General features: G+C 43.3%; 1 protein-coding gene across 1 annotated transcript in view; it reads left to right on the top strand.

Annotated features, from left to right (window-relative positions):
* The window catches only part of LOC139382533 (leucine-rich repeat and fibronectin type III domain-containing protein 1-like protein), a 54468-nt gene extending 46231 nt beyond the window's left edge, over window positions 1–8237 (top strand). The window contains exon 6 of the mRNA XM_071126631.1: window positions 7842–8237. The gene's annotated coding sequence lies outside the window, so the exon portion shown is untranslated. The remainder of the gene's footprint in view (window positions 1–7841) is intronic.
* Window positions 8238–12729: the final 4492 nt, after the last annotated feature.

The following is a 12729-nucleotide window of genomic DNA, read 5'->3' as shown; positions in this document are numbered from 1 at the left end:
CAGGCTGGATGACACTTTAGCCCAGATCCTACAGAGTGCAGGCACAGGTTGAACCGGGCAGTGGGTGAGCACTGGAGATCTGGTGCATACCACTCGCACCTCTCCCTTAGGCTCAATACCCACATTCGCCCGGCACGGGCGGAGCGCAGGCATAGGACGCACTGCACCCTCCCAGCGCCCCGGAAACAGAGCACACAGAGCCGGTGCAGGATACCCTGGGCCGAAACGGCGTACCGGAGACCAAACACGCTGGGCCGGCACAATACGCCCTGGCTGGATGCCCACTCTCGCATGGCACTTGCAGGGGGTTGGCCTATAGCGCACCGGGCTATGAGCGCGTACTGGTGACACCGTGCGCTTGACCGCATAACACGGTGCCTGACTGACTCTGCCACACTCCCCGTGTGCCCCCCCCCCCAAACAAAATTGGGGGCTGCTTCTCGTGCCTGTCGCGCTGCCGTGCTGCCTCCTCATATCGCCGCTGCCTCCAGTCCTTCCTTGGGGCGGCGATACGCCCCAGCCTGTGCCCAGGGTCCCTTACCTTCCAAAATCTCCTCCCAAGTCCATGAGTCCAGAGAACGCTGCTGCTCGATACCACACAGCTTGGTCCTTGGTTGGTGGGTGTTTCTGTAACGGTTTTCGTTGGTGGAAGTAGAGGAGGGCCGAAATGCAGCGTGGTAAGTGTTCGTCATGTTTTAATAGAACAAACTGAACACTATACAAAATAATAACGAAGAGAAAGCGAAACAGTTCTGGCAGGTGAACAGACACTAAACAGGAATTAAACACCCACAACCAAAATGGGGAAAACCGGCTACCTAAGTATGATTCTCAATCAGAGACAATGAACGACACCTGCCTCTGATTGAGAACCATACTAGGCCAAACACATAGAAATATAACAACCTAGAAAAAAGAGCATAGACTAACCACCCCAACTCACGCCCTGACCAACCTAACACAAAGACATAAAAAAGGAACTAAGGTCAGAACGTGACACCTGGGCAGCTAAGGACATGTTAACTTAGATAGCAAGCTAGCGATCACAAAGAACAAGCTCCTCGATTTAGCTCACAAATGTTAGTCAAATAACCGGACACCAAATAATTTCAGTTGACAGCCTACTTGCCAGGTTACCTTGCCAGGTTACCTTGCCTACACTACATTTTCACAGTCCAATTGCAGTTTCATAACGAACATATATTATAAACAGCTAGCTAAGCTATATAAAAGGTCAGGTAGGGAAAAATAGCTAAATGAAGTTAGCTAGCTAGATAACTAGCTAGCTATTGGATGCAACCGATCCAACAACAGTGTTATTGTCGCACGTAGCTAGCTAGCAATGCTGCAAGTTGTTAACTGATCTTGGGTCTCCTCTCGAAATAGGTGGGGTATTGCAGTTTAGTTGGTTTTTTATATCATATGACTAGGGGCTGGCGCCAAGAGTTGGAGGTATTCACTTTCAGGTGTCTCTTTCAGTTTTCAATAGTGAAAGTTCTTTGCCTTAAAGATAGTTAAACCCTATTTGATGTGTATTTTATTTGTACTTAATTTAAAGCCATGCTTAAGATTAGGAATGGAACCTGTATGGTTCTAAAGAACCATTAAATCAGTAAATAGGTTCAACTTTATATAGCACCAAAATAGGGGGTTAATTTCAATCCATTGTCAAGGCAAGTATGGAAAGTATGTTTTTTGTCATATGAAGAACTAGAGTAATACCTTACAATGAAATGCTTACTCCCATGTAGGCCAACAGAACAAAACATACTGATACAAAATCTAAAAGATGAATAACAATGGATCAAAGGGTACAGAGAATGTGCAAACAGGCAGTTAAAAGAAATGAAATATAACAGTGAAATTGATATGTACATATTATAGGGATAAAATATTGAGTGCATATTTAATAAAATATTCGCCCCAAATATATATATATATAATATTCGCCCCCATTCGCCCCAAATTTGCCCTGCCATAATGGATACGGACTCGTTTGCCGTATTTGGCCGACATAGGACTGGCCGCTGCCGAGGCAAAGCCAGCAGTGCTAAACAGTTGCCGCAAACGGCCTGGAATTGTCTGCTGGGTTGAAAGAGCAATTATGGTTAAGTGCTTTGCTCAAGGGCACATAGACAGATTTTTCACCTAGTCAGCTTGGGAATTTTATCCAGCAACCTTTTGGTTACTGGCCCAAGACCCTTAACCACTAGGCTACCTGCTGCCCTATTTTACGTGCTAACATGAAATGTTTTGTTTATTTAAGTCAATTAATACGTTTCTTGGAGGGCATGCAAGTGGGTGGTCATTTCCCGGGAGGCCTATGAGATCATACTTTTAATTATTCTCAAATCAATGAAAGGTTTGTGCTTTCTAGAGATTTATCCAATGACCTTGTCATGGCTTAGGTCTATGTTATCTTAGATCACTGCAGTGGTCATGGTATACCGTAGTACAGCCAAACACAAATCAATCCCGTGAACATTTGATCCCACAACTCATTGCAGGTTATTTCTCACCCTTGCCCAGCTTGTGTTCAGACAGGGCTTGGGTGACGGCCATTCTACAATTTGTACGACAAGGTGATTACAAGGTGATCTGGCCCTATCGTGTGGTAGAGAGGAGGGATGTTACAGTGAAAGGGCCTCTGCTATTAAATATCGGCTTTTCTGAAACAAAGCAAGGGAGGGAGGTATGCATAATTGATAATTGCAGCTATTTCTCGCCTCAGACGTAAACCTTGCCATCAATTCCCATGCGAACTCTTTTCTTTTACCTGCTAACATCTGAGAGCACAGAAGCGTGTCGAGAAGGGAGGGGAAATGAAGAGGAGAGTGCAATGTGAACATGCACTGGAGCATCACTTTATGTATTAACAAATAGGTTCACCCTGCTCCGACTCTGATGGCTTTAGCCTTTGATAGTTGAGAGTAAACTGACCATCAATATATTTTATCAGCAAACTAATTGTGTGCCTGTCTGATTAATAAAATGTTGAGTGCCGGGTGGACAGGTGCTTTTGTTTGTATTTTTCGTTGGATAGTAATGTGGAGAGGGTTGAGGTGTTGTGATGTGTGAAATCAGGGGACTCCATTGTTCTAAGCTCTCACTGTTCCCAGAGAGGACGGGGACAAATGGAAAGGCTCAGCCGGCTGTCAGTACCTAGGCCCGGGCCATGAAATCACTATTGATAAGACATATCTCACCATCAAGCATGAGTTTGAGAAATGAGACGGGTTTAAGGTTAGACTTGAAAGAGATGAGGCCAAGATAGATGTGTGTGTCTATTTCATTCATCTAAAACCGAGTTCAAACAGCCTGGTATCGTCAGCATTCTGTCTCACAAAATAACATGAGGATTGGAAAAAAGAACCACTTTAAGAGGATCGTAATTCTGCTGCTGGTGTAATTTCCTAATTAGTGTTTTTGTCTTTTCATCGCCCTTGCTTTGATTAGCAATCTGTAGGATACGTGTGCGGGGCGTATGTGTTTTCATACATACGTGTGTGTGTGTGCATGCCTGTGTGTGTGTATGTGTTTGTTGTGAGAACAGAACACCATGCCTCTCATATTTACACAAGATTCCACCCTCAGGCCAATTATGGTGCTCCTACAATACATAGACCACACAAACCAAAATCAGATGATGCTTTATATATCACAACCACTGCCAAATGTAATTAATTACTACTGTACCAAGAGGCCGGCAAGAGGAATTTATTTAGCAAATGTTGCAGCTTTCTTTATTGTCATGGCTGCTTTAATCAGGGACGTAGTTTCTGCTCTCTGTGTGTATGAAGCATTGGGCCTCGGAGGCGTGCTGCAGCTCAATTTAAACTTGGCCCTATTTCCAAACAGTTGCAAAGACATGGATTCTGTTTATTTTTGTCACACAGCCGGTCTGCGCCCAGAAAAATATATTTATACATTCTTGTCTCTTCGTGTTTGTATTGAGCAAGAACAGAATCAAGTTGGGGGCTGACATTTTTTGGCTGTATGTGCTATGATCCTTATTGCTCTGGAGGCCGCCCCCCCCCCCCCCCACCCAAAAAAAGATCTGCACAAAAACAACAAACAAAATTGAGATTGCAGCAGACTTTAGATTGCTATCACCACTTTGCTAAAATAGGCCTGGGAGAAATCAATTATGACGTGTTGTATGGCTTGATGGCAACCATCTTTCCATCCTCCCACACTTAGCATTAAGTTGTGTCAAGTCTCCTGCCTCATTTCTCTGGCAATTAAAGTATCGTGATGTGGCTAATCGTTGCTTCAAGCTGATGACGCAGTGAAAAGCCTGTTACCCAATGTATCAGCAGCGGCATAGCGCCTGATGATCACAGGTCCCTGGCATCAATGATCAGGTTGTTTAGAGTGAGATCACAGAGGTCTCCCCACTAATAAAAGTCAAGAACAGCAGGCTAAATGGTCTGTGCTGAACTGTCTGAAGTCTCAGCTATGGCATCACTATGCAAACATTATGCAAACAAGCTCTGTTATTATTTGGGAGACAGAATGATGTTCGACTCAGATATCATGGGGCAGAAGCGAGGCGGCAGGGGACATTAGGTTGTAGGCTCTATTTGTTTTCATTTTGTCACTTTATCATGTTCTTCTGATCAGGGCAAATGCAGAGGAGGCTACGGGAGCTTCACAATACCACAGTATACCACAGTGATGGTTTTATTAAAGAGAATTTGCCAGTTTTGGTGACTAAAAGACACCTAAAACCAAGGGCAAAATACTGCTGTTATCACTCGCCCTCTAGCCAGACAATGTGAAACAGCAACAACATCAACATCCCATGTAAAATGGTGAGATGATGAAAGGTGGTGTGGAGAATAAATTACTGTCTGCCCCCTGAACAGTGTCTGGGTCGGCAGGCATTGGATGGCATTCGGAGAGAGAGAGATTTGTGTGGCAGACACACTGAGGTTATTAATTTCAGATGATCACTGGATGATTGCCCCAGTGGGCGGATTGCAATCCATAATACAGCCGCTCCCAATTTATATCTCCTGTTCAGGCCACAATGAATTGCATAATCAATAGGTACTGATGAGAAGCAAGGCGTGATGATGGGAATCATAATTAGGGTAGTGCAAATATCATGACACAAGGCAAGACCCAGATGCTGACACAAGAGGCAGATCGTTGGAGTCTTACAATATTTATTAATCCAATAGGGTAAGGCAAGAGAATGGTCGTGGACAGGCAAAAGGATCAAAACCAGTTCAGAGTCCAAAAGGTACCGAAGGGCAGGCAGAATCGAGGTTAGGGCAGGCAGGATGATCAGGCAGGCAGGAAAGTAGTCCAGAGTCAATCTGGGAAGACTATCAAAAAGAGAATGGCAAAAGGAGTGCTAGAAAAACACGCTGGTTGACTTGACTAACATACAAGACGAACTGGCACAGAGAGACAGGAAACACGGGGATAAATACACCAGGGAAAATAAGCGACACCTGGAGTGGGTAGAGACAATCACAGAAACAGGTGATACCAATCAGGGCGTGACAGTAAAAGAGTCTGACTATGTGTATCGGACTGACCCCTCCTTGGAACATTGTCAAATTTCTTGAACATTTCTAGAGTGGCGGATGCAATGTTGGTCCGGTCCTCATTCAGGTCCAATATCCTTTCTCCCGGATGGTGGTAGAAGATCATAGAAATAGCTCAATGGTGCACGCTCAGCGCAAGGAAACAGGCATTTGTTTGTAAATGGATGTAAACGAAGCTATTTCGTATACACTCACTAGAAATAGTGTGTGATGCAACACCATGAATGGTTTAGAACAAGTGGCAGGTCTAATGAAAAGCAAGCTACGGTACGATGCTATAATCTAGTGTACAAATAGGTCTCCCTTACTCAGTTTGATACTTACACGTTTAAAGTGGGTAAGGAAGTACAGAAATATATGTCTGCACTTTTGCAGAATCCAAGCGCTTCGTAATGTCTGGTTGTGCTTCAAGAGAGACTCTCCTGCTGTGTCAATGAGAGAGTAGTAGAGAAGGCAGGTTCTGCTTTGGGTAGATGCTAGCTGCCTTTATCAACGCTCCCACGCTGGGAGGGAGTGGCAGAGAACACCCATGGTCACTAAGGTCTTGAAGAGGAATATTTCACACTTACAGCCATACATTTTTTCACAGGATAAAGGAATGTTTAAGAAAATAACAATTCAAGTCACTTGTTATAGTACACTTTGTTATTGAAAAGCAAATTGTTTGTTTGAATGCGTTGGGGGTGAAGATGTAATGGCCACCTATGCTTCGAATGGACGATCTACTTCTGCCTCGTGAAGTCAGCAATAATTGACTGAAAACACTGTCATGCAGTTATGTTTTTTTGACATGCTAGTACATACAGCCAACTGAGAAGCTTAAATAAGTACCCTCTGAACTCCCTCCACTTTATAGGCCTCAGTCCACTCAGTGCTTTCAGCACAAACATGTTAGCCTGATATACAAGGGAACAGCATTTCCAAAATGGCATCCATAATTGTAGCTCTTGCTCTCGCACCTGTTCAGCCTCTTCTCTCCAATTCAAACCACCTGCAGTGCCAGCTAGTTCCAGGTGCCATACACAGTGATACGCCACCAGAGAGCTTATATATAGAGGGTAGTGCGTACGGCCCGGTACATCACCGGGGCCAAGCTTCCTGCCATCCAGGATCTCTATACCAGGGAGTGTCAGAAGAAGGCCCAAACAATTGTCAAAGATTCCAGCCTCCCTAGTCATAGACTGTTCTCTCTGCTACCGCACGGCAAGCGGTGCCAGAGCACCAAGTCTATTTCCATGACGCTTCTAAACAGGTTCTACCCCCAAGCCATAAGACTCCTGAACAGCTAATCAAACGGAAACCCAGACTTATTTTTTTTAACCTTTTTTTTTATTTTCTTTTTAGGTATTTTCTTAAAACTGTTGGTTAACGGCTCGTAAGTAAGCGTTTCACTGTAAGGTCCACACCCGTTGTATTCGGCGCATGTGACAAATACAATTTGAATTGATTTATACAGCAGCATTTTTCAAAGTGCCTAGTTCCATGTGTAAGCAAAAGTGTTAATTTAAAATGTCTGCCAGGCTCGTTTTCAGCTCACCACCAGCCAGGTATCCATGGCCATGATATGTCCAGCCCGATGCGAGGCTTAGTCAGGCTCGGCTGTCTGAGCTGACCAGCTTAACTCCTATCACTGTTCTGTGGACAGTGCGTGAGACATTGAGGATGAGTCTAAGGCCGAGGAGTCCCAAATGTAATCTTGCGTTATACTGGGGAAAGCATCCGGTCACTTCAATGGCTGTTTAATGGCACTGGGTTGTTGTTTTGTCATCCGGTTTTGTTTCATAGCCACAGCAGGCATGTCCACCACGGTTTGGCCAGTGCTGTGAGGGAGGCTGCAAGTCATGGCAACCAGTCATTTTACATTTGTATCAAACAGCAGTAGAACACAACACTGCGTGGATCCATCCGAGTGCATTGTCCAAGCACGGTGGCCGTATGGCTGCCAGTGTTTGTGAAAGCTTCCTGTGTTTGTATTAAACTGATGTACTTGGGTCTATTGTCTTTATGGACATGTTATGAATGTTCTCTGTTTCATTATGTATATATATACATATATAAAGCCTTAGTATGGCAGGGATTCGATGAATCTAACACTGGTCAAGGGGAACCAGTATCATCACTATACTTCAGGGGCTAAATTGTTGGCTGATCTTTATGAAGCCCTTTCAATTATCAACCTGGATTAAGTGGGGTTGTATGTGTGGTCAACCGTAACCGACGTTAGGCCAGAATAGAACATATTCCTCACTGATTTCCCTGTCTCTCTCTCCCCTCTCTCTGCAGGTATGTGCTGTGTTTCGTCCATCCAGACTCCGAGGACCCAAGGATATATAGGAGGAAGAACTCCAACCAGAAGGGACTAAGCAAACTGAACCGCATGTCTGTGCATCACCACCACCTCTTCGTCACAATGGTCTTCATCACCCTCTCCTCCTGTGTGTTGCGTTTATTTATTTTCTCACCTTTGAGCTGAACCCAGGGAGAACTGAATCGAACAGACAGACTTAAAGGGGAATAAACGCTCACTGCTTGGGGACTCACCTTCTGTGTTCTCCGTCACTTTTTATTTGGCTTTATCTTTTGTATCTGTACATAACGCAATTCCAAATCTTATAGTTTTGTACATGTAATTTTTCTGGTGTGTGAAATTTTTCTAATAAAATAAAAAAAGTGGATTAATTCCCTAGAGACTAACAGGCCTGTTTGTGGCTGATTTACCTTCTTGTTACACCTTCTTCTCTCCTGTTTTATTCTCTCCATCCCCTCCTCATTTATTATCCCTATACAAACCTATTACACCCACACCCTATCCCCACCTCGCCTATTTCTGCCTCATGGCACCATGTAGCCAATAACCTGTGTTACCCGATGGTTGTAACACAATGGCAGCCAATCCAAGTTACTTTAGAGGGAAAAAGGGATCCCAGAGGTAAAAAATAAATGAGGTTTGAAAAGTCCAGCTCTCTATATATATTACCCCACCAGTCCTACAACCTTCTCCTAATGGAGTTATTCATCATTAGTATCGGGGTTAGCCTCACTTCCCTACCTAGTAGGCTTTATTTCTGAAAACTAAATTCCAAGACTTCTTTTTGTGTTTTTCCCCCTGACCCTCAAAGCCGACATGAATACAAACACTGCAATTTGCACAGATTCTCTGGTGGTGTTTTTCACCGTCTGTTGCCTGTGAATCTGATCCAAGTCAGGCATTGAACCAACAGAATGCTTCGTGTGAATGGGATATCTTATTTAAAGTGCTAGACCCTGGTGTTTATGGCTGTTTACAGCTATCCTTAAAGCCCTCCTAAAGGCTTGCTGAGAGATGTGTGCCATGAGAGTAATGCCTGTCTGCCATTGTGCTAAATCATCGTAATGCCGTTATTACATACGTCATAAAATTGAGAAATCATCAGTATTTCCTCTTGACAGGAGATCGAACGATCTGACTGTCATCAACACAGGGGAACATCGAGGTGCAGAAATAGGTGATTGCCTAGCAGAAAATGAATGCTAACCTCAGTCAATTTGAGAGTCAAAGTGCGTTCGATATGCAGTACCAGTCAAAAGTTTGGAATCAAACGTTTGGACACAGTTTGTTTTTGCTATTTTCTACATTGTAGAATAATAGTGAAGACGTCAGAAGTATTAAATGACATATATGGAATCATGTGTTAACCTTTTCATGTGTGAGTTCCAAATGTCTCTCATGGTCGCCCCAGCATGAGTTTTTTTATGCACGTGATGTTAGAATGTTCTCTCCTTTCCAGAATGTGATTGTTACGCAGCAGTAGATTTAATCCGCGCTGCCCTCAAGCCATTATTTATAGGCTTGTTTTCAACTTGTCAATTTCAAATGATTTTCAAACAAGTTTTTATTTTCTAAGAACAGTTTCAATTGAGGTGTGTTCCGCCTCCTCATTCATATACTGTACATAAAAGTAGTCCTTTTTACTTTTGCGGACAATGAATTCTTTAGACATTTCTGACCCGGACAAAATTCCCCAAGCACTTCCCAATTATTTGTGCAGTTCAAGTCTGCAGACACTTGCGCATCTCTCGTCAGAGCAGGATCTGCACACACGTGTTCACATTTTCCACCTGTTGCCCGCATCGCAGTCATTGTTGTTTTCGTTACCAATAATAACTTTGGAAATGTGTGCGTTTCTATCAAAGTAAGTGCCTTATTACGTTATAATAGTTTCTGCATGTGGTGTTATGGTGTTTCTACTGCAGCTCACTGTATGTATGGAGCATAATATATTTGTGTATATTCCTTATAACTGCAGACACGCGAGGTAACGTTACTCATTTCATAACCTTTATGGTGTTATATTCAATCGTGCTTATCGTGCTAACTACAATCTTCTATTAGCTCTGTAAAACAATGCTAATTGCATCAGAGAAGTTTTAGCTTGTGTTGTATTTTGAAGCTACCCTGGCCTTATGACTCCCAAGTGGCGCAGCGGTCTAGGGCACAGCATCTCAAATCCAGGCTGCGTTTCTATCAAAGTAAGTGCCTTTTTACGTTAGTAGTTTCTATATGTGATTTGTAACTGTATGTCCAATTACAAAAAATACCTTGTTCAGTAATCATCTCACCTGTTACTTGGCGGTGAACTATGTGGCCATTGAGGGCAGTGTCGGTCAGATGGAAAAATATCTTCTTGGTCGTTTTTCCGAGTGTATTCCACAAAGCTGTTTATCATGTCCGCCTTATCCACTGCCCCCATTTTGAGGTGTTAGTCAAGCACGCGGTCTGGTTTGATTTTTCTCTCTCCCGTCAGGTGGTCCACCTTCCCTGTGGCCGACATGGTTGCTGTATGGGCAGTGGAGAGGACATGGACGTCTCGTTTGTCATGCACACTTTACTGCCAGCTGTAGACCGTTCTCCTTGAACTCCACCTCCTCTCTCCGCATCTTCCTGCATCCGAATACCGGCATCCCCTTCCTGTTTGACCTGACTGTGCCACAGGCCCCTGTTCTGTTGGAGAGCACATGCTGGAAGAATGTGGGACTGCTGTAACAATCGTCCACATACAAAGTGTGTCCCTTGCTGAGATGAAGAGGCAGCATGGTCATCACCATGGACCCGGACACCCCAAGCCCCTCATAATGTTGGTGGACCCTGTGTAAACTATAATTTTATGGACAAATCCTGTCTTCACGTCACACATGACAAAGAACTTGACACCAAACCTTTGCCTTTTGGAGGGAATATATTGACAGAACGTCAGGGACTCATCAGTGCATAGGTTCTTGTATGACACAAAGACTCGACCAAATGCTGATGTAATTTCTTATTTTGTATAACGGGTCATTTAGGATGGCAGTAGCATTGTTGATGAAATAGAGCTAGGAAGCGGTCTTGGGAAAAGAGGGTGGCATAGAAGAGAGTTGCAAACATAGGATCCGTGCTCCAGTATTCTCTTAGGGAGTTCTTTACTATTCCCATGAGAAGGACTGTCACCAGGAAGGTATACATTTCACTAATTGTGGTTGTCACCCATTTAGTGAGTTTCCCACTCACTCCTGGCTCTCTCTTCTCCTGTAGCTCCAAGTCACAGCGATTGGTCTCCTCTACTATGTCTCCCACCAGCTCCTCTGTCAGAAACAACTTGAAGCACTCTGCCTCAGATGGAAATGGCAAGGGGCATTGCACTCCAGACTGGGACTCATCAAAGCAAACCGCAGGGCCAGGAGGGGTGAAATGGCTGGCGGCCTTCCAGCTACCACAGAACTCCTGTACTTCATCCACTGTCGGTCTGCCTTCATCACCAACAGCATCTTCAAAGGGACCTGGGACTTCGTCAGTGGACAATGAGTCCTCAGATTCAGGGTTTTCAATGGCTACGAGGTTGGTGGGGGGCAGCTCCTCACTGTCAGAATCTGATTCCTGACTTTCACACTCAGACTCATTGTCAGAATTTTAAAAAATCTTCAAAATGTACGCATTTGTGAGTTGTCTCCTTTTGAAAGACGTTGCTAATGCTACAGCTTATCTCACTAGCTACATATAGAAACAACAACACTGAATGGCTCAGAGTGGGAGTGAGAGGTTACGTGATTGACTGCCGGCACGCATCAATTGTATCAGTAAATGACTATCAGAAAATGTTTTGTGTGGTAATTGTTTATATATTTACTGTTTTATTCACGTTTTCAAGTTCTATTGACAAATCAGGCATTCCGATTCTTGCACAGATTGTAATGGGCACAAATGTGTGTAAAATACTTTTTTGAAGGTTGTACTGATTATGATGAGCTAAGCTAATTCCAGCTGTGTGTGGAGCCATGTTTGTTGACATACAATGCATTCTGGGTTTCATGTAATCGTCTGTCGAACCAAATATGTTATAACAAAATGAGGTGAGTAAGGGTTCACACATTTTTTGAGAACTTCCGGAAATGCATGGTGGGTTGTGAACGATGGTAGACGACAACCCCTTCAACATGCATACTATAAACAGACCAAACTCATCTTGTCTTCTTATTTTTGGTTTCTGTGAGAGAGAAAAAATGGCAGCGTGCAGAAACGGACCCATTGTCGGATTACTTTCGATTTCCAGAGAGTGTTTTACTCAATTATTTTGATCAATGCTAAGCTCACCCGTGATGTGATTAATTATAAATAGTCATTTCTATTAGTTCATTCATATTGTAGTTCTTGCCATAATATGGACTTGGTCTTTTACCCAATATGGCTATTTTCTGTATACCCCCCCACATTGTCACAACACAACTGATTGGCTCAAACACATTAATTAAGAAGCAAACAAATTCCACAAATTAACTTTTAACAAGGCCCACTGAAATGCATTCTAGGTGACTACCTCATGGAACTGGTTGAGAGAATGCCAAGAGTGTGCAAAGCTGTCATCAAGTGACTACTTAGAAGAATCTCAAATATAAAATATATTTTGATTTGTTTAACACTTTTTTGGTTACTACATGATTCCATATGTGTTATTTCATAGTTTTGATGTCTTCACTATTATTCTACAATGTAGGAAAGCGTCCAAATAAAGAAAAACCCTTGAAGAGAGTTGCAAACTTTTGACTGGTACTATATGTATTGGGGGGACATTTTGATTTAGGAAATGGTATTTTAGACTCTCTCTCACACATACACCCACATACAGTCCACATTCACCCTAGATTTTCCCTTTTCCTT

This window comes from Oncorhynchus clarkii, chromosome 24 (assembly GCF_045791955.1).
Source record: "Oncorhynchus clarkii lewisi isolate Uvic-CL-2024 chromosome 24, UVic_Ocla_1.0, whole genome shotgun sequence".
Taxonomy (NCBI): Eukaryota; Metazoa; Chordata; class Actinopteri; order Salmoniformes; family Salmonidae; genus Oncorhynchus; species Oncorhynchus clarkii.
This window is presented reverse-complemented; position numbering and strand designations above follow the sequence as displayed.